At 37.7% G+C, this 24,293-nt stretch overlaps 1 protein-coding gene across 2 annotated transcripts in view; it reads right to left on the reverse strand.

Moving 5' to 3' along the window:
* Nucleotides 1-23,834, reverse strand: part of LOC126369469 (terminal nucleotidyltransferase 5C) — a 277,258-nt gene extending 253,424 nt beyond the window's left edge. The window contains exon 1 of one of the 2 annotated variants that reach the window (XM_050013883.1): nucleotides 23,744-23,834. The gene's annotated coding sequence lies outside the window, so the exon portion shown is untranslated. Of the gene's footprint in view, nucleotides 1-23,632 lie in introns of both variants that reach the window. The other variant, XM_050013882.1, reaches the window with a different exon arrangement.
* Between the last annotated feature and the right edge of the window lie 459 nt (nucleotides 23,835-24,293).

Genomic DNA, 24,293 nt, shown 5'->3' on the forward strand with positions numbered 1-24,293 from the left:
TTACCAAGTTTCAACAGTATAGCTCTTATTTTTTTTACGTGATTTATAGCTCTTATAGTTTCGGAAAAAGTGGCTGTGACATACGGACGAACAGACAAACGGACGGCCAGACAGACATGTCGAATCCATAAGGGTTCCGTTTTTGCCATTTGACTACGAAACCCTAACAATAAAATTTGTCAAATAATCAGAAACATACGTATCCGTCACATCAAATTAGACGCTTAAGTGCTCTGAGTCTGGGTACCTATGTCACAAATATTTTTTTTAGCTCTAAAGCTCTTTAAGTAACCACGAAACTGGTCAGAGAGCGATAGAAAACATTTTTTCTTATTAAAACTATTATTTGACAGAATTGGCTACGGAATTGATGTTCGACATGTGTGCATATTGCATCACGAGTCAGAGATATGTAACTTTTTAAATAGAAAAAATAACTGGCCACTATTCGTGGAGGCGGCTGTGGATTTTTTATTTCCGCTCGTATTCTCGCTCAGTTGTGGTGGAAACCCAACCTTAAGGGGCAAAACATGCTCCGTAAAACCCATTTCCCTCAAATCTGGTTTCTAATGCCCGTTAGCCCACATCTTAGTAATAAGATTTGCTAAGCTTTTTGTCGTTTGCGGGATTACAATAATTTAATAACTCCTTTAATAATCCCTTTGGATTTTGGTTTATATTATAAAGCGGGAGTAAACAAAAGATGTCAGTTTTAATAATTAACATCATTAATTAAATACGTCGTTATTCTTGATGAGGATACATAACCACCGTAGCGTTATCTTGTTTTCACGGGATCCACTTACCTAACCTGAAGATTTATTTATTAATTAGGTCAACAGACTAAAACACTTTTACATGTAACTTAACCTATATACAAAGATTTGAAAGATTCAGTTTAAATTCGAATACCTGTGTGAGCTTCCAACCCGCTAAGAGAGAAAAAACCTTAATACAGGTTAGGTCATATAACTCCGAAACACATTTATCAGGAACGTGGGTTTCCTCGCGATGTTTTCCTTCACTGAGTTGAATTGCTTCAATTTAACCAATATTCAATATTCTTTATTTGCATACCGAGATGGTGTAGAAGTTAGTAAGTTACATATGAGTTTCACATCACAAACCCTTTCGGGCACAACAAAATAGAAGTTTAAAAGAGAGAAAAAGGTTTTCAAATTGTAACATCAGCATCATTTAGGTATTCACTAGTGCTGTAGTAACATTTATTAATAAGATGTTCTTTAGTTTTTTTAATAAAGATTTTGTCACTTTTTTCTTATTTTAATATGTTATTTTATTATACATTTTGATAGACGTCACATATGGGCTAGAAGAATGTAGGACCAGTCTAGTGATAGGTAAATTTAATCTTTTTCCATGACGTAATGTGTATTTTACAGGGACTACCTTCGCGGCGTTTAAACTTAATTTTAAGCATCATAGGAAAAACCATGTCATTGAGTGCAGTATGGGCCTGATCCTCTCGGTCAAGGCACGTGTGAATTCGTCACACATCACGCTTCAACTCCGCTATCTTTAATCAAGCACCATTTTGTAAACATTATGTGACGCGTATCACCCGATAACGTTACGTTATAATTTAAAACATAACCCCTTAAAATGTTAGTTAAGGTATGCCTCCACATGAAGTTTAAAAACATAATTATACTATATAAATATTACAACCTATTATAACCGATTAAGCAGTCCATAATTCGTTGTAATAAGTTGCCTGTAGCAGATTGCTACGTCATCAATAAGACAAAGTATTCTAATTGTGTACTTTAATTAACATCTTTACATGCAATAAAGTGACTGTACTTACACTGAATTTGACTTGATCTCAAGCACCAAACTATTATAAACGCGATAAGCATAATGCGTTAAAATTGTTCGGTTCCCCTTGGCAACGTCGCAAGAAGAAGAAAATACGAAAGTGTCGGTACAATTTGCATTATTCGAGACGCTTCATAAGAAATCATCATAAATGATTTTTTGCAAAGTAACTATTATTTTTATTACGTAATAATATTTGTTTCGCGTTTGACCACATTCTCTATAGTTAGGAAATAACAAAGATGTGGCCTAACTCTCACGTTGCAAATTCCTACCTGATGTATTTAGGAAGAAACACGCTTAGTTAGTAACATACGACGTGAAGTTGATACATGTGTTTTGCCGATACAAGCGAATTAGATTAGTTTTTTTTATCTCACTTAAGGATAGTAAAGTCGCAGTGGTACAGTGCACGAAAATATAAGGCCATTATCTGCATAGCACTCAGCGTCAAAATAAAAAAAGATTGTATTTGGAATCAAACAATCGACGTAAGATTTCGAAAAGGTAGACGGTGCCCTGCCCTTGCGCTTCGCTTACGGGCACTACCGTGCCCCCAGATTAATTATGAGCAAATCGAGAAAAGTAATAATGGTCCTTGATAGGAAAGGCGTTTTAATTTCCCCAAAATTAAATTCCAGAATTCCGCACTACAAAGGGGAAACTCGAAAATATTTCATAAGTACCTAAGTAATAACGCCTTGTGAGGATAACCTTTGATATATAGGTAAGTAGGTAACTCTCTGATGTCGCAGCCATCAATATTAGAAATATCGTTTGATACCCGATACGATACATTCACGACGGGTGTCCGAATAATATTCAACGTTGACACACTTCTGGAAATATTCCTTGTATTGCTCCAATCTACAAGAACGATGCAGTTACCTACTTTGAGAAACAAATGTTATTTTGATGCGCTGTTAGGATAGAGGCTTCCTCGCCTCAAGTCACAAAATAGCAAATTCTTAGGGTCTCAATAAGACCAATTCTAAAAATGTACAAGGCTTAGACGTCCAGATTAATTTCAATCACACAGCTTTTCTAACAATGTTTCTTTTTCTCAACGTTAATCAATCACTCACGAATTCGATAACTTTTCTTTAAAATAATATAGGCTCACGTTTGACCACAATCTTACCTGATGGTGACGATGTGGTGTAAGGTGAATCACGCTTACCTAGCAAATGCCCATTCACTCTAGCCGTACATGATAAGGAGGCTCACGGTAAAAATGATACCCAGGGTGTGCTTTCGTAACATGTAATAAAGTGTGTGATGCTCTGTCGCGGTGCCACCACTTCCGATTGAGTTGAAAACGATATAGTTCAATGTACGTACATAGTGTACGTGAAAATATTGTATATGTACGTGCTACAGTAACAAAGAAAACAAAGAATTTAAATGGCCCCGCGACAGAGCATCACACAATAAAGTGATTCTACAATGCAAATACGACGTATACTTTCAGTTTTTTGCTATCAGCTCAGCAGAGAAGGATATCCTTAAACCTTTGTGAATCATTTCCTATTACCGTAGTACTAAATAAATTCTGTACTATTAAATAACAATGACGGCTACACAGTGCGCTCGTCTAGGCATAATTTACTGAACATGAGTCTATAGCTCTAAGCTATAGAACATTTACAAGTGGAAAAGCCAATGACATAATGTCAATGATGATTTTAAATGCACAGAAGTGACTGGTTGTGGAGCTCGGTGGCGCAGCAGTAAATGCCCTCGGTCTGTGATTGTTGAAGTTAAGCAACTTTCGCAAAGGCCGGTCATAGGATGGGTGACCACAAAAAAAAAGTTTTCATCTCGAGCTCCTCCGTGCTTCGTGCATTAGCAGTCGTTATTAACCATCAATCCGCACTGGGCCCGCGTGATGGTATAAGGTCCGATCTCCCTATCCATCCATAGGGAAGGTCCGTGCCCCAGCAGTGGGGACGTTAATGGGCTGATGATGATGAATTGACAACCTAGTCAAATGAGATACTTTTTACGAAACGTCAAAACGATTCTATTTCTTTTTCTTTTTCTAGATTAGCATTTTATAATTTATATTTCACCCAGTCAAATACCCTATTATGAATTACTTAACAAAGATATTGCTATACTATTACGGGTGTGATTTTTTTTTAAGTTATGTAGGCATATTTTTGTACCTAAGTATATCATAAAGCTAAAATTATTACACTGCTTTTGTTGCCGTCTTTACTTACGTATAAAGCAGCCACAAGCTGCCATTATAATAAACATACTGATTCATAGCTCGCATCGTACAATTGTCTGTAAAACGAGGAATCATCGTGATACAAAGTAATGAAGTAATTCCCGTCGGTACTACAATGTATGAAAACTATGGGTATGTATGTAACCATTTCTAACATTGAAATGGCGTGACAAAAAGATTTTACGAAAAAGTTCGCGTACTTTATTTTAGTCACAAAATGGTGCCGACACATCAACTAATTTTATTTTAAGTTATACCTGTCATTTTCTTATCCGCCGAAAAGGAAAGGGACGGGTTATCGACGTAAATTTTTGGGCAGGAATTTTAAAAACCCTCCTAAATTTTTATATTGGCCAATAACCCGACAGAATTAAGTTGACAGCACACGTCAAACGGGTTGCATACCAGCGAGATGCATATTTTATTCGACCGGGTCAATCACCCGTCCCTTTCCTTTTCAGCGGATAAGAAAATGACAGATATAACTTAAAATAAAATTAGTCTGCAGGAATCGAGGCCATTAATTATATAAAATGACACGCTCAGCGCGCGTTTATAAGTAGGTGCACATACCTATGGCAAACGCCATGCACACATGGTTCACGGATGCGAGGATGTTTTTCCACACATCCAACAAGCCACACCTATCCGGGCAAATCCGCCATGCTCCAATAATACAACACCTTTTCTTCTCAAGAGTCGTCAAGATGTTAAAATCCGTAAACAGACAATTGATGTTTTCATCTAAATATTGTGGTCTATGTGAGTGAAACATTTCCAACCTACCACCTAATATAAATCTTCTCCAGTTTAAGTAATTAACGAGCATGTGCTATTGCAAGTATTTCTCTTTATCCCCGACAAATGCATGGCGTAGGTGCGCAGTAATTCTATATTCAAACTAACGTGATGGTAACAAAACACTTAATAAGTACTAAAATGGTACTTAAGTGACCATTACGACCTAAAGGTGCGACACGCCTACCAAGTAAATGCCTATTCAGTGTAGCTTAGAGTGAATAGCCAGGAAGAGGACAGTGGGGCCAGGTGTCCCATACAATTTATTACACAAGTTCAGTCTTCAGAGTTTTTTCTTTGTGACTTGACTTTTTAAATACATTCATAAACTCACACCCGTTATCCCTAATGAGGTGGACCCATAAGTAATCAAAGAAAACTTGCAGTCATTCTTGATACGAAGTCAATCAGAGTCATTATCCCTTCGGAAATATAGACGTGGTTGATGTGATAAGTTTGAATCTAATCTACCTGCAACCTGTGGGTCAAATTCAAATTCAAAAATGTCTTTATTCAGTAGGTAACATAATTACACTTTGAATCGACGTTTTTTAGATAACGGACGTTTGATCCGTCTAAAACTATTGCAGCTTCTCACAACGTGTATAGCCAGGGAGAAGAGGGAAGAAGCTGCAAGAAAAACCTCTATTTTTCATTAACCCCCTTTTACCAAGAAGCAAACCTATCAATTTTAAAATCTATAGATATCCTTTTTTACACAATTCAAACAAAATCATTTGATTCAAACGATATGATATTGTTAGTTGCGGTGATAGCACTTGTACAAAGACCGATTTATCGATCGTCTATTGAGAAAATTGTTGATTTTTACTTTAAAATAAACTAAGAATTAAAAAGAACCTGATGTTTTATTTTTCTTAGCTGATCATGCATGAGCTGCAAGAAATGCATTGAAATAATTGCAGTTTTCTTACTCAGTAATAAAAGCATCAAATAAGCTAAACGCATGCGACATGGGTATGACCTATGCCGAGATCAAAACAACTTTGATAGCAAAAGTAGTACGAGAGACGCGACGCGTCATATAACGTAAGCTAAGAACTTCCACCCGTAGACAAAACAACATAATACTGTCTATTACACACTAAGACAGCACAGTACCCACACGGTGCATCTTTTAGTTCAAGCGCGAGTCGCGCCTACCATGCTACAGCTATTTGTTCTATTTATACAGCTTATAATAACACAAAGTTTGCAAAAAACCTGTTGAAGCGACATTTGAAGTTCACAAACAAACAAGTTGGTAAGTTTAGTCTGCATCGTAGGTACACGTACGTTTTATACTTAATCAAATTAATCTATACTTACAGGGTGTTAGTGACATCGTAACGAATACCGAGGGAGTTGATTCAGCTCATAATTCTTAGTTAATATCAAGTAGAATTTTCATTTTTTTTTATTATATGCTTTTGCGATGGAAATATCCACTTGATATTAACTCACAATAATGAGCAGAATCATCGCCTTTAGCAATCGTTACGATGCATGTTACACCCCGTACAAGTACGTACAGGTAGCCATACAAGTACGTATGGGTGTTAGTGACACCGTAACAAATACTGAGGGGGATAATTCAGACCATGATTCTGAGTTGATATCAAGTGGATTTTCTGTCGAAAAATTCGTGAAAATATTAGTGTATTTTTTTAATTATTTTTAGTTACTTTGCGACGGTAAATTCCACTTGGTATCAATTCAGAATCATAGTCTGAATCAGTATCGGAAAAGTGTTCGTTACGATGTCACTAACATCCTGTATAATTATAAAGTGCCTAAAACTTTGCAATAGCTAGTTGAATAGGCAATAATAGAATTTAAAGCCTTGTCATAGAATAAATAATAATACTATGTATAGAACGGTAACTCTCACTAGCACGCATGCACCAATTCGCGTACGCGCCAACCTCACTCCCTCTGGGGCTTACTAGTCTTAAATCATAGAATAAGGAATAATACTACGTATAGACACAGCCTCCGTGGTCTAGTGGTTAGAGCGTAAGGCACACGATCTGGAGGTCCGGGTTCGATTCCCGATGGGGACATTGTCGAAATCACTGTGTGAGACTGTCCTTTGTTTGGTAAGGACTTTTCAGGCTTGAATCACCTGATTGTCCGTAAAAGTAAGATAATTCCGTGCTTCGGAGGGCACGTTAAGCCGTTGGTCCCGGCTATTAGCCGTAAAAATCACCTCCACCAACCCGCATTGGAGCAGCGTGGTGGAGTATGCTCCATACCCCCTCCGGTTGATTGAGGGGAGGCCTGTGCCCAGCAGTGGGACGTATATAGGCTGTTTACGTACTACGTATAGAACGGCAACTCTCCACTCCCCACCAGCGTCTGAGCTAGGTTTACGTGACACCCTCTCGAACATAGTTTAGACTTGAATCGTGTGGTGTCAGACGTCACACACACAGATGAGCGTGTACGATAATGTCAATGTGTAGTGTTTTTATAAAACGAGATTGTTTGTATGAAGTGTCCGGGGTATGCTTAAATGGCCGTAAGCCATGGTGCAAGGGTGAGATTGCGCGTACTGTCTGTCTCATTCGCACTCGGTAAGAGTGAATTTTCTTTTTCGCGTGCGGGGTATGGGCTCGTACACACAAACTCTGAATACAATTGAGGAATTCGTTTTTTTAACTTAACATAATTATTGTAGATTTGCCTCGAGCAGCATTGACTATTGGACTAGATATTTTCAATCATGCAGACTAGACACCTTTAAAAGCTAACCTAGATTTTACGGAGCAAGCAGATTCCAATCCCAACGAAATGTTAGTAACATTGTAAGGTGTTTACAACTACGACTTAATAAAATTATACATTATGAAATTGCATACCATAATTATATAGAATATAAACCAGATACATAATTGTATCACTTTATTATATTAATGTATTCATTTACCAATGACCGGTGTCAGTAATAATAGCACTTAATGCTTATGTAAATAAAGTCATAATATGTCAATGCTTATGTGACAGAATAAAATATTTATCTTGTCTATTTAATTACTTACATGGAATATACGTACATTTTAATATTGACAAAATAGTTTAAAATGTTATCAACTACTCAATCGGTGCAACCTTGATCTTTGATAATAATGTTTTTATTTTATTTAAGTATTTTATGTGCAATAAGCAACGTGCCACACCTATGATGATCTAAACTTTAGTTACTGTGTAAATGTCATTAACTGATCAAAATTAAATTAGCATCTGGGTGATTTTATTTAAGAATTTTTTTTTTAATATAACTAATTTTTCGATTCATGTACCTACATTGTAACCACATTTCCTTACCTAAAATAAAACAGGTAACTAGCGTTTGGAAAAATCACAGTTTGATGTGATTTTTTTCAACAAAACATCGAATTCAATTAATGTCATTTTTGATAAAAATTGAGACTACAATTTATTTACATTGTTTTAAGTTTACGCGGTTATTATAATTAAAGCACATAATAACGGGTTCTTACCGCGTTTAAAGTAGGGATACGAAAATAATAATATAATAATATCGGGAGTCTCATATCCCTACTTTAAACGCGGTAAGAACCCGTTATTATGTGTTTTAATTATCACTTTTTTTTTCCTAGATAGTCTATTACGAGATTTTGTTAATAAAAATCATATCTGAATATAATAACTTCATAATGGCGCTTACTTGGTTTTCACTATAAGGCAACGATATAATAATTTAGTAAAACAAATACCTCTGTAAGTAAGTATATAAAATAGATGACAAACATACCTATTTCATAACATACATTCGGCAATCCGCTCTACAGCACATCAACGTAAACATCTAAATTACTTATCTCCTATCGCATATAGCATACAGTATATAGAACAAACCATTATTTCCTCCAGTTTACTTAGCAAGCATGTTATTATCCCTACACCCGAGACATTTTATAAAACAGTGCAGTTATACTCGTAAATCAAGCGGTCGTTGCAAGGAAAGCAAGTTGCTTATAAGGCAACACTACAACAAAAACTAGACGAAGCCACAAACATAAGTTATACATTTCTAACCTGTATTTGTATCATATCGTAAAGAATGTTTTAGATCGCCGCAATATTTCCAACAAGACCGGTGTTGCTAGTGGAAAGAAAATGTTGCTAATTGATCATTAAAATAACTCGACAGGATGCGATCCCGAGAACACACAATAACATTACATAAGATAGCTATCTTATTGAATATTGTAGAAAGGTAAAGCATTAAATACAATATTATAAGTAAGTAGGTAAGCAGTATCTTTAAGTTTAGATCAAGAGGAATAAAGGATACTAAATTTTGTTTCGACGATTTTAACACATCGAATATATTAAGTTCGCCTTTGAATAAAGCAAATAAATTAGGAGTGCTAATAAATTGAAATAATACTGATTCCGATTTCTAACTCTTCTAAATGAGTTCTAAAGTTCCCAATAAACCTAGTTGTTTGAAATACCTACCTACCAAACTGACGGAATAATTATGTTTTTGGTTGTTTGTACATTTCGTTCCATTTTATGGTTGACTGTGTACCTATTACATACATCTACCTAAGTATTTATCCGCATAAAGGTTCACTTAACATTCTATTCCTAGTCGATCTCGTCGTATATTCCGACTGAATGCTCGTGCGCAGTAATCTACGGCTAAGATATAGCAACACCGAGAGTGGCCGATGGCGTGAGTACCGGTCAACCTTGGACACTCACTTTTGTATGACCGTTTATTTATTGTGCATAGTAATTTGTGGAACAGTTTCCACTCGATGCAAGCCCTGCTGATAAGAAATTAAAATTTTCTAGACACAAGTATCTGTAGGCAGTAAATACAAAATGTGCAATTACTGCAGAATAGACGCAATTGACCCACATTTAGTTCTGATATTAGAACAAACTACAGCAATAAGGTAAGGTCTTAAGTACTGCGATATTAGTAGAACGATTTGTTCTGTCTGTTTTTAAAATGGTCTATCTATCTGTAGTGAGAATGGAGTGGTGTCTAATCTGCGTACTTTCGCTTAAGAATCAATAAAGTCTTTAAAGCGGCATCCATATAACCCCTTCCTTGACTGATCCCTTGTCGCCATAAGGTCCATCATTATCCACCTTAGTACTTCGTATCGATAGTGGCTGCTGTGAGTTTATTTATGTATGTGTCTTTGCAAATAAATATCACTTTGTACTCATCAGTAGGTTACCTAAGTTGGTATCGGCATGGTATTTTCATGCTTGGGCCGAGTTGTGGCAAATGGCATCATTATAAGTAAATTGAAACCAGAATCCAAAAAATAGTTTGGAAAAACTTAAGTTTCGAGTGCCTGATCATCATCATCATAAGCCGGAAATCGTCCACTGCTGGACAAAGGCGTCCCTCAAGCCTCGCCACAATAACCGATCTTCTGATGCGTGCATCCAACGGTTTCTCGCAACTTTCAGGATGTCATCGGTCTACCTTATGGAGGGCCTACCTAGGCTACGCCAGTGGTTAGATCTTCGAACACCAATAGTCAAACTCATTACCAGTAGGATAAACTTGTCCTAGAAGCTTTGGTCTTTACGCATGTTGGCGACATACATAATTTTAAGTGAATATCTGCAAAAATACAATAGATACAGTGTGTTAGCGACTTCCTAACGAAAAATGTAAGGGATGATTCAGACCAAGATTCCGAGTTGATATCAAGGGGATTTTTTCGTCGCAAAAGTATGGAACTGAAAATAATTTAAAAAATCAAGAAAATTTTCATAAATTTTCCAAAAATTCCACTTCATATCAACTCTGAATCAAATATCAAGTGGAATTTTCCATCGCTAACGAAAGAATTGAAAATAATAAAACCTTAAAAAATTCATGAATTTTGCGTCGGAAAATTCAACTTGGTATCAACTCAGAAACATGGTCTGAATCATCCCCCTTAGTATTCGTTACGATGTCACTAAGACCCTGTATATGTAACATACATAAACAGCCTATATCTGTCCCACTGCTCGGCACAACCCACCCCTCAATCAACCAGAGGGGGTATATATGATATTTTGTGTTCACGGTAATGACATTGACTTCTGGTATTCGTAGAACTACCCCAGTGGCTAATATAGGAAGCTAAGTAGGACGATAATCAAATTTCATGCAAACGAAGTCGCCGGTGTAAAATTAGTGTTGAATAATCTCAACAAATAAAACAAAATGCCTGTATATGAAAGTGGTGCCACAGTACCACTGTCGGTTTTCCTCCAACAAATGAGTGAACTAATTGAAGTTGACAGACAAAAGGCACAAGATAATTATGTTCGGTCTGTGAATTCGTTCTTCTGAAAATGATTTTACCTACCTACTTCACGCCTCTGTATCTACTTTATTGTTTAATGAAAAACATTGCTTACTTTTTATTTATTTTGTTATTTGGTCGACTTCCAAAGGTTGGCCGGGATGATAGGCAGCTGAAAATATTTCTTTTCCTTCTAGGTAGTCAAACAGATAAATAATACCTTTATAAATTGCGCATTTGTGTCCACTATCTTCTCGAACAATCTTAAAATAGAAATGAGAATAAAAATACGTCGTCATAGTTCATTCATCGTCTCTATTGTAATCCTATTAAGTACCTTTCCGTTAGACAGCGTGAAGAATTGATTCGATACAAACGTAGCCATAGTACACTACTCAGGTTTTGTCTCAATTCTGTACTTCGGAGGCACGTTAGCACGCTAAGCACGCTTAGCAAACAACTCCACCAACCTGAACTGGAGCAACGTGGCGGAATACGCTCCGTACCCCTTCCGATTGATTGAGCGAAAGTTTCTGCCCAGCAATGGGACGTTACATAGATCAGTATTTCTCAAGGTTTCGGCCCCAAGTGTCTAAATTGTCTTCTACTGTTGTTGTTGACGGTGCTCCCCATCTCGTAAGAATTACGGTCGTGACTGGTTAAATTAAACACTATTACTAGGATATCAAGGTTGCGCCACCAACAACGTATGCAGTTGTATAAAGGATATCTCACATTGCTGCGCAAACAATTTGTTGCCGAAAACGAATCCCGAATAATTTCCCGCTGATAACGCTACTATGGTGTCCTAGTGAGATATACTTTAAGTCCTAAGACCAAATATCCTTTTTGTCTGGAAATCTCGGCCGTAGAAGGATAAAGGTGTTTATAAGTCTACTAGAAAGTAGCATCAAGCACACAGCCCTACCGCGTCCGAGCCACATAACCTAAACACTCATAACTTTTACTGTCCCCAGTGTCCACCTATAAGCGATAGTCTGTATCTGTATAAAGATAAACCAGTTAACCTGGTTATGTATATTTAGATACGAGTATGTCTCAAGCACAGTTTGGTAAGACAGACACAAATCATGCCTCTTCTGGGTGAGCTAAAGCGAAAGTAACTACCAGCCACGCCTGATAATAAAGTTCTAAGATGGTTGAGACCTTATATGTAGGGGAAGACATAATCCTTAAGGAAGCTTGCTGATGCATGACGCAATTCGATATTGTATGGATGTGAGATTTCAGGGTTAAGAGACCAGTAATAGACGTTTAACCATTTTTGACGACGTCATGACTATAATTCGTTATTTCATAAAAGTTTCATCTACCCTGTTCTGAAATCGTCATTTGTTTGGATATCGCGCGAATTGCACCCGCATAACTTTTCCGACATCCCCTTTATGATAATCTGCTAAATATATAACTTTATCTTGTTTATTTATTCCTAGTCCATCAGAGAAGTTGCACTGTTTGAGATCTGGATGGGAGAAAATCTTACAACATGCACCACACTGTTTATAAGACATGTCGTAGAAGTCAACTAGGAGTCACGTCTTCGTAATCTATCGTAGTGAACGTTCAACGTACTAAATACGTTGGCGGGCTGTCATAATGTTTACTTCTAACATGGTTGTCAATGTTGTCTTCGAACTCGTTTCAGGATTCGTCATATATAAGTTAGAAGTTCCGGTACACCAGGGGCCACGTTGAAGCAATTCACAAAAAATCAAATTTGCTATTTGACATTTGTTGACATTGCGCATGCGCACTTACTTTTATATGCGCGAATTTCAAATTGCTTTTTAGACGAATTGCTTTAATGTGGCATTTTGAGACCCAAAGTCCGCACTTTTCCTCATTCGATTTGAAATAAATGTACAATAAGTCACGTTAAAAAATCTGAGCCTTTTACAGCAAAGGAATTCACTATATCATAGGTACAACCAGTGCAGTTTCATAAGGTAATTCTATCAGCCGTAAACTTAACAGTACTAACACCAAACGTAGTTTAATTCGAACAAGTTAGCTCTGCCTACCCCAATAGATATGACTGCGTAAGTCTATGTAAACTACTTAACCAGGTAACGAAAGGCCCGTTCCCAATCGTCGGGTTCAACGAACAAAAGCTCCCGATAAGCGTTACGTCATGCGTTCGCGCAGTGAAAGTGCGGCCAGCGATTGGTCTAACTCGGACAGCCCTCTGCCACTCATGGTAAAAAAATATGTAACTCCGCGTCGTTAGGAGTTCAGTTACGTCATTAGTTTCCTATAAGTACCTACTAATGAGAGGTAAAATTATTACGCATCTCAGGAAAAATAGGGCTCTATATTGAATTTAGTGTGGCGCTGTGACGTCACATCACCTGAAAATAATGAAGGGCATTTTTTGCCGCATTTCTTTCCTGCTAGTTGCTAACAGTTGACAAGGTGAAATATTTTATTATAGGTATTATTCTTTTAATAATCAACTTCACGACTGGATTAGATGAAACGGCGTTAATTAATTTGAAATGGTTTATTTTATTTTAGTATATTATATTTTTCCTTTAACTTTCGTTGATTAAAATTAATACGCAACGACGATAATCCGTTGAAATATTTAATTATCATACTGTTATAATTATAATTAAACACAGACTTTAAACTTAAATATATTTCCCAAAGCTATATTCCGTCAGTAAAATATTACCCTAAAATCTGTCTATCTTTGAAAGCTAAATACTAATTGGTTAAAGTAGGTATAAAGTTGTCTGAAGTCTTCTACTTTTGTGAAGTAGATTTGGACTACTTACGTATCTCAATATCGATCAATAAAATGACAGTAGATTATAATAAAAGGAATAGTAAGCATTTAAATTGTAAATACTTATATTACTTACTCGCAATTCGTTTCAATTTCGGAAGCACTAGGGCACATATTCGAAAATCCAATAAAACTCCACAGCGATTTTTAAATAAAGTTTCGTTTCAATAAAAATCGTTGCAATATGCAATAAAGATTGAATAAATGTAGTTAAAGATTGTATAAATATCTCATTTCTTGCGCAGTGACGCATCCGCGGTATTTCCATGCGTTTCTGCACAATGCCGAGACGCTTTCCATTTCATTAGCATAGCGCTGGTCGTATAGTACAGTGTACGTTGAAACGTACAGTAGTACACTTTGTACAACAGTATGTACTCAATGTGTACTAGTACAAACACTCAAGTTGATTGAAATTCCAACGGACTTCATTCACTGTTGCTATAGAGCGTTATGATTGTGCTTGTGCATAACTATTACCTTCATTGTTTTCGAAATCCTAATTAAGTATATTTGAATCGCTATTGCCCACGACTTTCGTCCATGTGAATTGTCCTTCACCTCCTTAGGAGCTGAATTTCAAAAAATCCCTTTTGTGGTTACCATGTACAAGAAAGCATTGTGCATAATTGCAACATTTTAGGCCCAGTGGTTTGGACCGTGCGATAGTCAAACAGTTTCCACTTTTGTGTTTTGTTTTCATTTGTTACTTTCGTGTAGTATTTCCGTCCTTATTTTAGTTTGAAAAGATTATTTTTTGTTATTTTTCTCCAAAAATTCGAACCGAATCCAAAAATTCGAACCGAATTTGTACCCGTGACTCTTGTCAGTGTTGTGAGCCCACAAAGCGCAGCGCTGACCTCAACAAATGCGACGCTGAAGTTGCTTTAAGAGAAGAACATAGCAAATTAAGGCATACAGTCTCTTTCGCTCTTTCGGATCTCCTTCTCTCCGTGCCATTTATTATCCCCATCTGATTTTGAAGAAAGGCCAGGTCACTCTAAATTAGCGAACATGCATGAAGACTTTGATAAGATTGGAAGAAGTGAAAGTGGTGTGTCAGGACCGCAGCAAGTCAAATTCCTACCCAACAAAAATAGGCGTGATTTTTTTTTGTATGTATTGTGTCTGGTGTTGAGCTCTTCCTTCTTCGTTCTTCGCTCTATCAAATCGCGCTCGGAGGCATTACAAAAACACAGAACCTTCTTGACCTAATACACGGTTCACCCATCTTGTTTCCAGAGCAGGATTTTCTCTCTGGGCAACTTAATGTGTGATATTGAAGGTGATTTTAGTTTAAAAAGAGCAACCAATTAAAACCGGCTTGAAACACACCGCTACTGCCACGCTCGCATTATCAGCCGATAATGCGCGTGTATCAATCGATTGTGCGCCGCGTGACCCTCGCGTTTGTTCAATACACCGTACACCAAGGTCGTATAGAGATCGTATTGGTGAAATTTTATTTAAGTACGTGAAATGTAGACATTTCAGCGTCCAATAGTACCCCATAGTAGGTATTGGACGCTGCAGCAAAGATAACATGGATGCATTAGAGACGACACCACAGAACAGAAAGTTCAGTAGTAGAATAGTAAAGCCGTTGACCGACCTCATCAACAATTCAGTGGCTCGTTAAACAATACCTAAATAGTGCGGAAAACCAGATGATTTCAGTAAAAATCAATACTGAGTAACTGCCCTAAATGCGAATATCTAATCTGAACGAGGCTTCACCCACGCAGATTCGTGTTAAAAGTGTACAGGGCTGCCAACGAATGGAAAAGATTAATGATACCTGCACACAGAGCCTGAAAAGCGGGTCGGGGAACTAAAATAAACGCAACAACTTTTGTTACTAGAATGAAAATTTTTGAACTGCACCGTACTTTTCTGTATCTACCTATTCTTGACTTTCAAAAGTCAAACGAATGCGCAAAATACCTGTGGTTTATACAAAACTTGCTCGCATACTGTATTGTTACTAAAGGAACAACTTTTGTTTTCTACAAACATACTTTTCTATTTGAGAAGCACTGATTCTCCTTGTCTTTTGTTCCGTGTGTCCTTATTGTGTTTTTCTCTTTGTATTTTGTTCGTTTTAGGGATGATCTTTAATAATAACGATGCTTTCACATTATAAGGTATTGTTCCCGGAAAACAAAAAACCTTTTAAATTAAGATGAAGATTTAATAATCTTTATATTAACAAAATATTTCTCATCAAATACAGGAACAATTTGTTTGTCATCTTATTTTTAGGCTATCTGATCCTATTTCTAAGGCCCCTTGATCCTTCCACTTTCCTCTGCGGCATTATTAATGATAATAAAAAAAGGCGAATCACAAAAAGCTCTAATAATACTGGTTATTCATTCACTCACTCATTCATTTCAAAATTAACGGTTGTCAATCATCCGCCATTTTCCTTTTCGGCGGATAAGAAAACAACAGATAAATTGAAATAAAAATAGAAAGTGTCTGCAGGAATCAACACCATTACGTTTACCTACCGAATAAGCGATTTTCTTCTACATGCCCGACCAAGTAAGCTACCTCAAAATATACATTCTCTTAAAATACAAGCAACTAAAGAGAATTCGCATTAGCATGAAGAATTATCTTCACCAACCGCTATGACCAAGCACAAAAATAAAAATAATACAAAACTCGCCAAAAAACATAATGTTTTAAATGAAAGAGAATGTCCATGTCCAAGTTTGCTACATTTACGGCGAAATAATTGCAAGCTTGCATAAAATACGCTTTTTAGGTAACATTCGTAAAGGACTAACTGTACGTATTTGCATGTAGTTACGTCGCGTACCTCCCACAACCTGCAATTGAGATTGACGAGATAATTCTTTAGCAACTTTATTAGCAAAATTATGTGAAATTTTGAAGTTCTTTTTAACATGTCCAAAATTATTGTTAGCAATGACCATAAATTGACGGCAATTGTGTACACAGGAAGGAGTAAAGGATTTGTGTTTCATTGCTCCCGATGATTTATCATAGATCTCATCCATTTTTTTAATGGCCACCGTAGTCCAATGGTTCAGCGTTGGGCTCACGATCCGGAGTTCAAGTTCCGGTTCGGTGGGGATATATCACAAAAATCACTTTGTGATCCTTAAATGATCAGGACATTGCAAGCTAATCACCCGATACCCTGACACCAGGGGCGCTGAGGTCGCTCATTGAGCTCAACCCACACAAGATTTATTTATTTATCAGTCAATGCTTACACTTACAGTATATACCAATCATGCAAACAATTTCAACTTCATTAAGATGCTTAATTTAAAAATGTGCAAAAAAAATTTATGCACCTTTAAACGGGAGCAGAACTTCCGAGCGCCTTAGACTCCAAGTAACGGCTAGCAACTGCCAGGAAACGCGACTCTGTATCAAAGAACACGTCCACCGAGTGGTCCAGACCGAGAAAAAGATCCATCTTTTCCAGATAATTTATAGGTATAGTCTCTTGGAGGTGTTTTCTTTTTACGGCTTAATATAAGCCAATCCGAGAGCGGCAAGGTCTAACTGCATCCTCTCTGACAAGTCCCGATAATTACTTTTTTAAAAAGCTGTCAAGTCATACTTGGCTCAACACAACCCATTTTGCTTTAACCCAGTCTACCCGACTTCAACAAACAAGTTATTACTGCATACGTTTTCTTCTTTAATCTTTACAATTTTTTTAATTACTAGATACTTACATACATAAATAAACTTATGCCCGTAATCCCTATAGGGGTGGGTACAGCTAGAAGCAATCAAAGACAAACTGCAGCCACTGTTAATACTTTACTTATATACTAATTATGATTTAGAAATTCAACACAAAACACTATGACAGGCTAGATATAAATCAAAATCTAATCAAAATTGGCCTAATTAACTAATAAAGTGTAGGGGAACTACACTTTTACTGAAAAAAACCCTGTTATCTTCATCGTATCTTATCTTATTTGAATAATAATAAATTGAAAGATCAAAATATTTATCATTTTATTTTAAGATGATTATCTAAGTAACCAAAATTGCAAAAGAAGTTTGCTAGGATCGAAGCAAATATAGAATATCTAATATTGCTTAGGTACTTATAGAATGGTAACACTCCGCCCCGCACCATTTCATAACGGACGCTGAGCTGGGTTTACCTCACCCCCTCTGTATCTTACTTTCTAAAAGGCCTTAAGTGCTAAGGTGTAAGAGGGAGCGCGCAAGAATTGTCTGTCTCGTGTGAAGAATGAGATTTTGTATGGAGTGGCCGGGCTGAGCCAGTAGTGAATATAGAAGGAACAAAAGGTGGATGTGGAGGCAATGAAGCATTTTTTTTGTATGGAGACCCCAACATATTTTTCCAAAATTCGCTTTTTCCTCTAGGAATATTTTTTGGGTATTTCAAATTTTATTTACATGGATACTCCTGACGAAGTAAATTTTGATTGAGAATTTTTTCCGAAGAAAGATATAAACGATTTATGAATTTAGGAAAAATACCTAACATCCGGTATCTTTTTTTATATTTAGAAAGTATGTCTGTTTCACAATACTTTATCATACTGCAAAGGTTCGTCGCCTGAGAAATTAATGTTGGGGTCCACTACCTTCCTTTACTCCACTGCTATACTTACGTGCGTAGCACATATCTCGCCACGAATATAAGGTACACACATTGCGAAAGAAAGGCTTGCGGCGTACGGCGTACATGCGTCGCAATGTTTGTATCCCCCTTAAGTAATTCTAGAATGCACTGAAACAAATGAACCTACTTCTAAACAGGTGCAGCGACATAATTACCACAAGACAATAACTGGGTACCACAGAACTAACAACGCCTTGAGAAGTTTTTACACAAGCCACTCCATAGAAAACAAATGACCTTGGCATTCTCGATTAGAATTGCCGTTTTATCGTACTTTAGTACTTACAATGCAACTGGACATATTAATACGTGCGTACGGATAATTATGTTTTGTCCTGACAAACGTCATTGGAATCAGAGTTCGTGTAGCTGTGGCTTATTCCAACTTTATCTGCGTTTAGTTAGTTATATCGCGTTAAGCACTCTAAAGTCCGTCTCTGGTTTTCCACCTAACTATGTGAAATGTGCTTAGCGTCCAACAGAATTAACCGTGAAACGGTAACAGAGAAAGACAAAGTTACTTTCGCATTTAAAAAATAAGTAGGTAAATTAATTTTTGCCTAGGACGGCATTTACTTGCATAAATGTGCCTACTCGGCCGATGCGAAGGTGTTTAATTAAAATTCGCACTTGGTAGGTTGTTGCGTTAGACTTTGACATCGAATGGAAATATTTCGACATGCAATATTAATGTGAAAATGTGATTAAAACGCATTTAAATAAGTTGACGTGAGGCGATTGCGATAATTTAAACTGTTTCACTTATACTGCCTAGGCAACTTGAAGCTGAAACTTTTTATTTATTTTCAGGTAGTCTGGGCGGAAACTCTTTAAGCGATAAAACCACCAATTTATTTTTATATTCATAGTAAGATGGAAGCCATATTTTGATGCTTGTTCTTGAGATGGTTTACAATCATTTTTAAGTTTTTCTTCTAGTGAAGCGGAGACCTGTGCCGTGCCCAGAGTGGGTCGTATATAATGCAATTTATCTCTCTCACGGGCTCAAGGAAACACAGAACTCCATTCAAGTGCCTTGCTCGACATGAATAGAAGTGAAAAATTTTCAACGTTTACGCCACATTCCTAGCGGGTGAAATAGAAATGAGTGATTGAAGGAGAATGCAACTGGTCAATCTGCACCTACACACAAAATAGCTGGTTTAATCACCAAATATTGTAAGATCAGAGAAATTCCAACTTAGTTTTAAAAAGTCATACTTTAAGTTTGAACTGAGAGTGTATGAAATCAGAATGTATAGAATCTTTGGCTAAGACGGGTGGGTAAGCAACAGAAACCAATTTCATGACGTCATGTCATACCTAAGTAAGTTTTGAGAACATTTTATCAAAAACCGTTCTACGCATTCACGAATTAGTAAAGCGACACTATGTAATGTAATGTGCGACGGCCAACGAAAGAGTTCAATACATAAATACTCAAAACCGTGGCCAATCTCATTTGCTTTGTATTAAATTGCACTGTGTGAATGATCGCAACTTGAAAGAACGGCAACTTTTAATTTTAAGAATCGGGGCAAACTTTTTTTTCGCAGGTCTTATCTTAGTTAACTACCTGTCCGAATAGACAGCCGAAACGAAGATGAGGACTATGGCTAACACATCACAGCCGGCCCGGGTTTAGTTCGGTCAACACCGAAGCCATAGGCCGTTCGACGGCAGCCTAATCTAACGTAAACCACCGGTCAGGGGTTAGGCCGACGAAGATGTCTACTACGTGGTACGCTATGACGCATGACGCATTTGACCTTCCGAAGTAGCAACTTGGCCAATGAAATCGAGTAACAAGCTCGAAGGATTTAACATAAGCTCACGACTATATCCCTTTTTCGGGTATTGGGGTCGCAAGATGGACTAAGTACACACACCTCACCGAGCTTTCTGTTAGACCAACGTGATAGGTGGTGAGCCGTATCGCCGTCTTTAATGCTCCAGCCAACTGTGTTAGTGAAAACTTAATAACTCATTGGTGCAAGTCCAGCACCGGAGTGCGAGACGGCGCGCTCCGTTTCAAAAGCAAACCGGTGCATCACAGGACCACAGTGGCTTAAAGTGGATTTAATAAAAGTAATACATCTTTTTCAGTTCAGTAAGATGATCCGTGCTTCGGAAGGCACGTTAAGCCGTTGGTCCCGGTTACTACTTACTGATGTAAGTAGTCGTTACATGAGCCATATCAGGGGCTTTTAGCGGCTCAATAGTAACCCTGATACCAGGGTTTATGAGGTTGGTAATTCACCTCGCAACCCACACGACAGAAGAGGTTCAATAAAGCATGAGACTCGCAGCCAATCTTCTCGAATATGTCAACAACTAAATCGGACATGTTCTGTTGATTGTTTAAATAAACGAAATAATCATATTGAAAATCTAATAGGTAATTTGTAAAACAATGTTTTACCCACTTTTCGTGAGATGGCGATCTATAAGAATCCATAACCTCCTGTTTCACACCGATTGGCAAATTCCTTCGCCAAGTTGGCATATGTGAAGTTCCAAATAAATCATTATCTCCCTTTATGACTTCATTCAGTTCCATTGGAACATTATGGGTGATGTCGCAAATGGATGAAGTCCCACATAGGTTTGCAGGACATGTTTAAGCTTTTGCTCATGTATCATGGAAAATTAAAGTGGTAAAACACCCCTTGGCCACGTGGTCCGACTCCTCTGTCTTACTGATCAGACAACACGACCTTACGCCGTTTAGGTAATACTTCACATAACTGCAAGTTTGTACTTTTTGTTAAATTCCATTTACTAAGAGTTTCGGTTGCAGAGTTGGCACTGAAAACTGGGTTGGTAACAGAAAAGTAAAATTAAAATCTACCTATACATTCGCATATAAGCCGAAATAATCGCTGCTTGACTATAATCAAGGGCTCTAAATAAGATTTCAAAGATCCAATGTTATAAAGGGCCACTTTTTTAGTCTCTAAGAGCAAATAAAGAAATTTATAATGTTACTAAAAAGCTCGCAATTATTTTTGTACCTGTTGTTACTTTAATTTCGGATATCTATTCCAAATCCGATTTCCCACCGCCAAGAAACACTAAAGCTTCCATTTATTTAATGACGGTCCCTTTTAAATTTGTTGTTATCTCTCCAACGGTTCTATTTCATCCAGTTTTATTACTAGCACTTTTCCATATAGGTACTTTAGTATCATACAACTATTATATAAAGGCGTCTACTTAATATGCAAGTGAAATTATTAATAACTAGTTTTAAAATTATGTAAACTCCGAAAGACACTTGGCAAAGCTTAAGTCCCAAGGGAACATTTACTCCTTAATTATTCGTGTAACTTGAAACCAAATTAGTTTGGGAGAAAGCAAAGTTTAAGGATGGTTGTTGGAGTACCGTACCCTCCTCTTCTTGAAACGTAGTGGAAATCTCAAAACAAGCAGCAGGATATCGATATAATACCATCGGCTAAGAAAACATCACGTCCCTAATGAATCTAATAAGAGAAGTCGACGTCAAAAGAACCCATTATGTGGGTTGTACAATTATTCTTGTAATGTAATGAAAACATTGTCACGGAGAAAGAATAACATCCATCTTTAAATGGTACGCTTGTACGATACGAATCTCGCAAAAGGGTTAATAAAGTCGTGAATGTTTTAAACATACACACAAATGGACGAGCGGTGGAGAGTAATATCTCAAAATTAAGAGTGATGAGCTTCACAGGGACCTGTGGACGCCTGGCTATACAATCGTTCAAAACCATTCGTCCAGTTCGCTCTGCAGCATTTTTCCTCCTAAAATTCCTATGATCTTTTGTCTCTTTGAAGAAAAAGCCTTTTGAATTTCCAACAACCCCGGGAATTTTGCTTGTAGGTCGCTTGTATAGAACAGCAGGTACAAAACTTTTATAAAATCACAATACCTACACTTATGTATTTTGAAAGTAATTTAAGTTTGTATTACAGAAATCGACATCACCAATACGAGAACAATGATAGTATTGTACAAAATTGTCCTTTCACGAGCGCCATTAAAGGGTGCATTACCTTAAAATTCCCATTAACCTAACGAGACCAGGAAATCAACAACAATTTGGAAACCGCATCAAGTAAACAGATTACCTAAGAGGATACTAAAACTTGTGTAATGGAAATTGCAAGCGAAGGTTAATAAATCTGATGTAACTTGCAGTTGGATTGGAACACGGGCCCGACGGCGGCTTTCAAACGTTTTCTCGCGTCGTTATGCATTAATTTAGATTCCTTGAATAGCGTCTTCTAGCTTGTCCGATCTTTGAAAGCCAGAAGCACTACAACAAACTTATATTGCAGTTTTCAATTGCCGTCGCATCTCTGCACGTCGCAATACTAACGTGTTCGGATTTTCTCCACCGCATACCTTGCACCGTTCATCAATATTGATTCAACAGCTATCTTTGTAACGACTATCGTCATCAGTAGATGTTTTTGATAAGTCTGCAAAATATCGAGTGCGTTGAGCGGCCTGACGTTTGCTAAACCAAATGTAGGGTACTTGTAAGTTGTACCTTGCGATCTATTGTGGCGCGGAGAATATTTCAACATCGGTTGTTCTTATTCCTACTGTTACAAACTTGTAGCTTAGAAAGTTAGAATGGAGAGTCAGTTTCATTGTTTCCGAGTATTTAAGTTCATTTATATTATTATTATTACAAGTACCTACCTACGTTACGTTTTTTGGAAAAAGAAACTGCGTAGTTGGGATTGTTATTGGTGGGTTAGGATTTATCGAGGGTTTTGTACGTGGCTGGTACTGCGATCGGCCGAACCAGTCTGAAGCAACAAGTGCAGCGCGACTCGCGCCGCGTCCAAACAAGCTCCGGCGAAAACACTCCCGCTCGTAAACAAAGCAACACTCGAGTGGAATTCTCAAGACGGAGGCAACGATCGTGAAAACTGGGCCGGACATGTGTGCCGCGGCCGTGACCGAGTTACAATCACTTTTCAATTAATAAAGAACCAAGCACCTGCAGAATGCAACCGAGTCTGCAACGAGCGCGGGGCGCACGGTGCGACGCCGCTGCTCAATCACTGGAGGCAGCACTTGCAACACTGGCTAGTTAGTGGTGTTTACGTACTTTTAGAAGTTTAACACAGGGCACAGGTACACAGAGAGCGCGTGTCGCGAGCATGGGTGTCACAAAACGTGCGGTTCGCGCGACGGTCGACGCAGCACTGACGTTGACGGAGCGAGACCGCGCTCGCCGAGTCGCGCCGCGGCGAGCGGACAATTCGCAACTCAGAATACGTAACGTAACTTAACTCCATAATATTTTATAGTTTCGTAACTCGATTACTGTACGTTGTTCGCGTCTAATCGATGTCACGATTTCGGGAGCGGTCCTTGGAGCTTCGAAAGCTCGTGATGCGGAGTTCCTCCACTTGCGCGACCTCCGCTGTCAATAGAATGAGGTGACGGCAAATGACGACTTATCAGGTTATGAATATTCATTTTTGTGATAATGAAAAGTCGTTCCATATTTCGCCCGTTTCCATTAATCCGGGAGCCGACGGCTTAAACATCTGGCTAACTGGTTTCAACCGGTTCTGGGATCGGATTGACGTCAGGAGCCCTCCTCGAAGTTTCTGGAATTAATTTTACACTTAATGGCTATACAAGTTATAAAT

The sequence above is a fragment of the Pectinophora gossypiella genome, chromosome 9 (genome assembly GCF_024362695.1).
Source record: "Pectinophora gossypiella chromosome 9, ilPecGoss1.1, whole genome shotgun sequence".
NCBI classification, from domain to species: domain Eukaryota; kingdom Metazoa; phylum Arthropoda; class Insecta; order Lepidoptera; family Gelechiidae; genus Pectinophora; species Pectinophora gossypiella.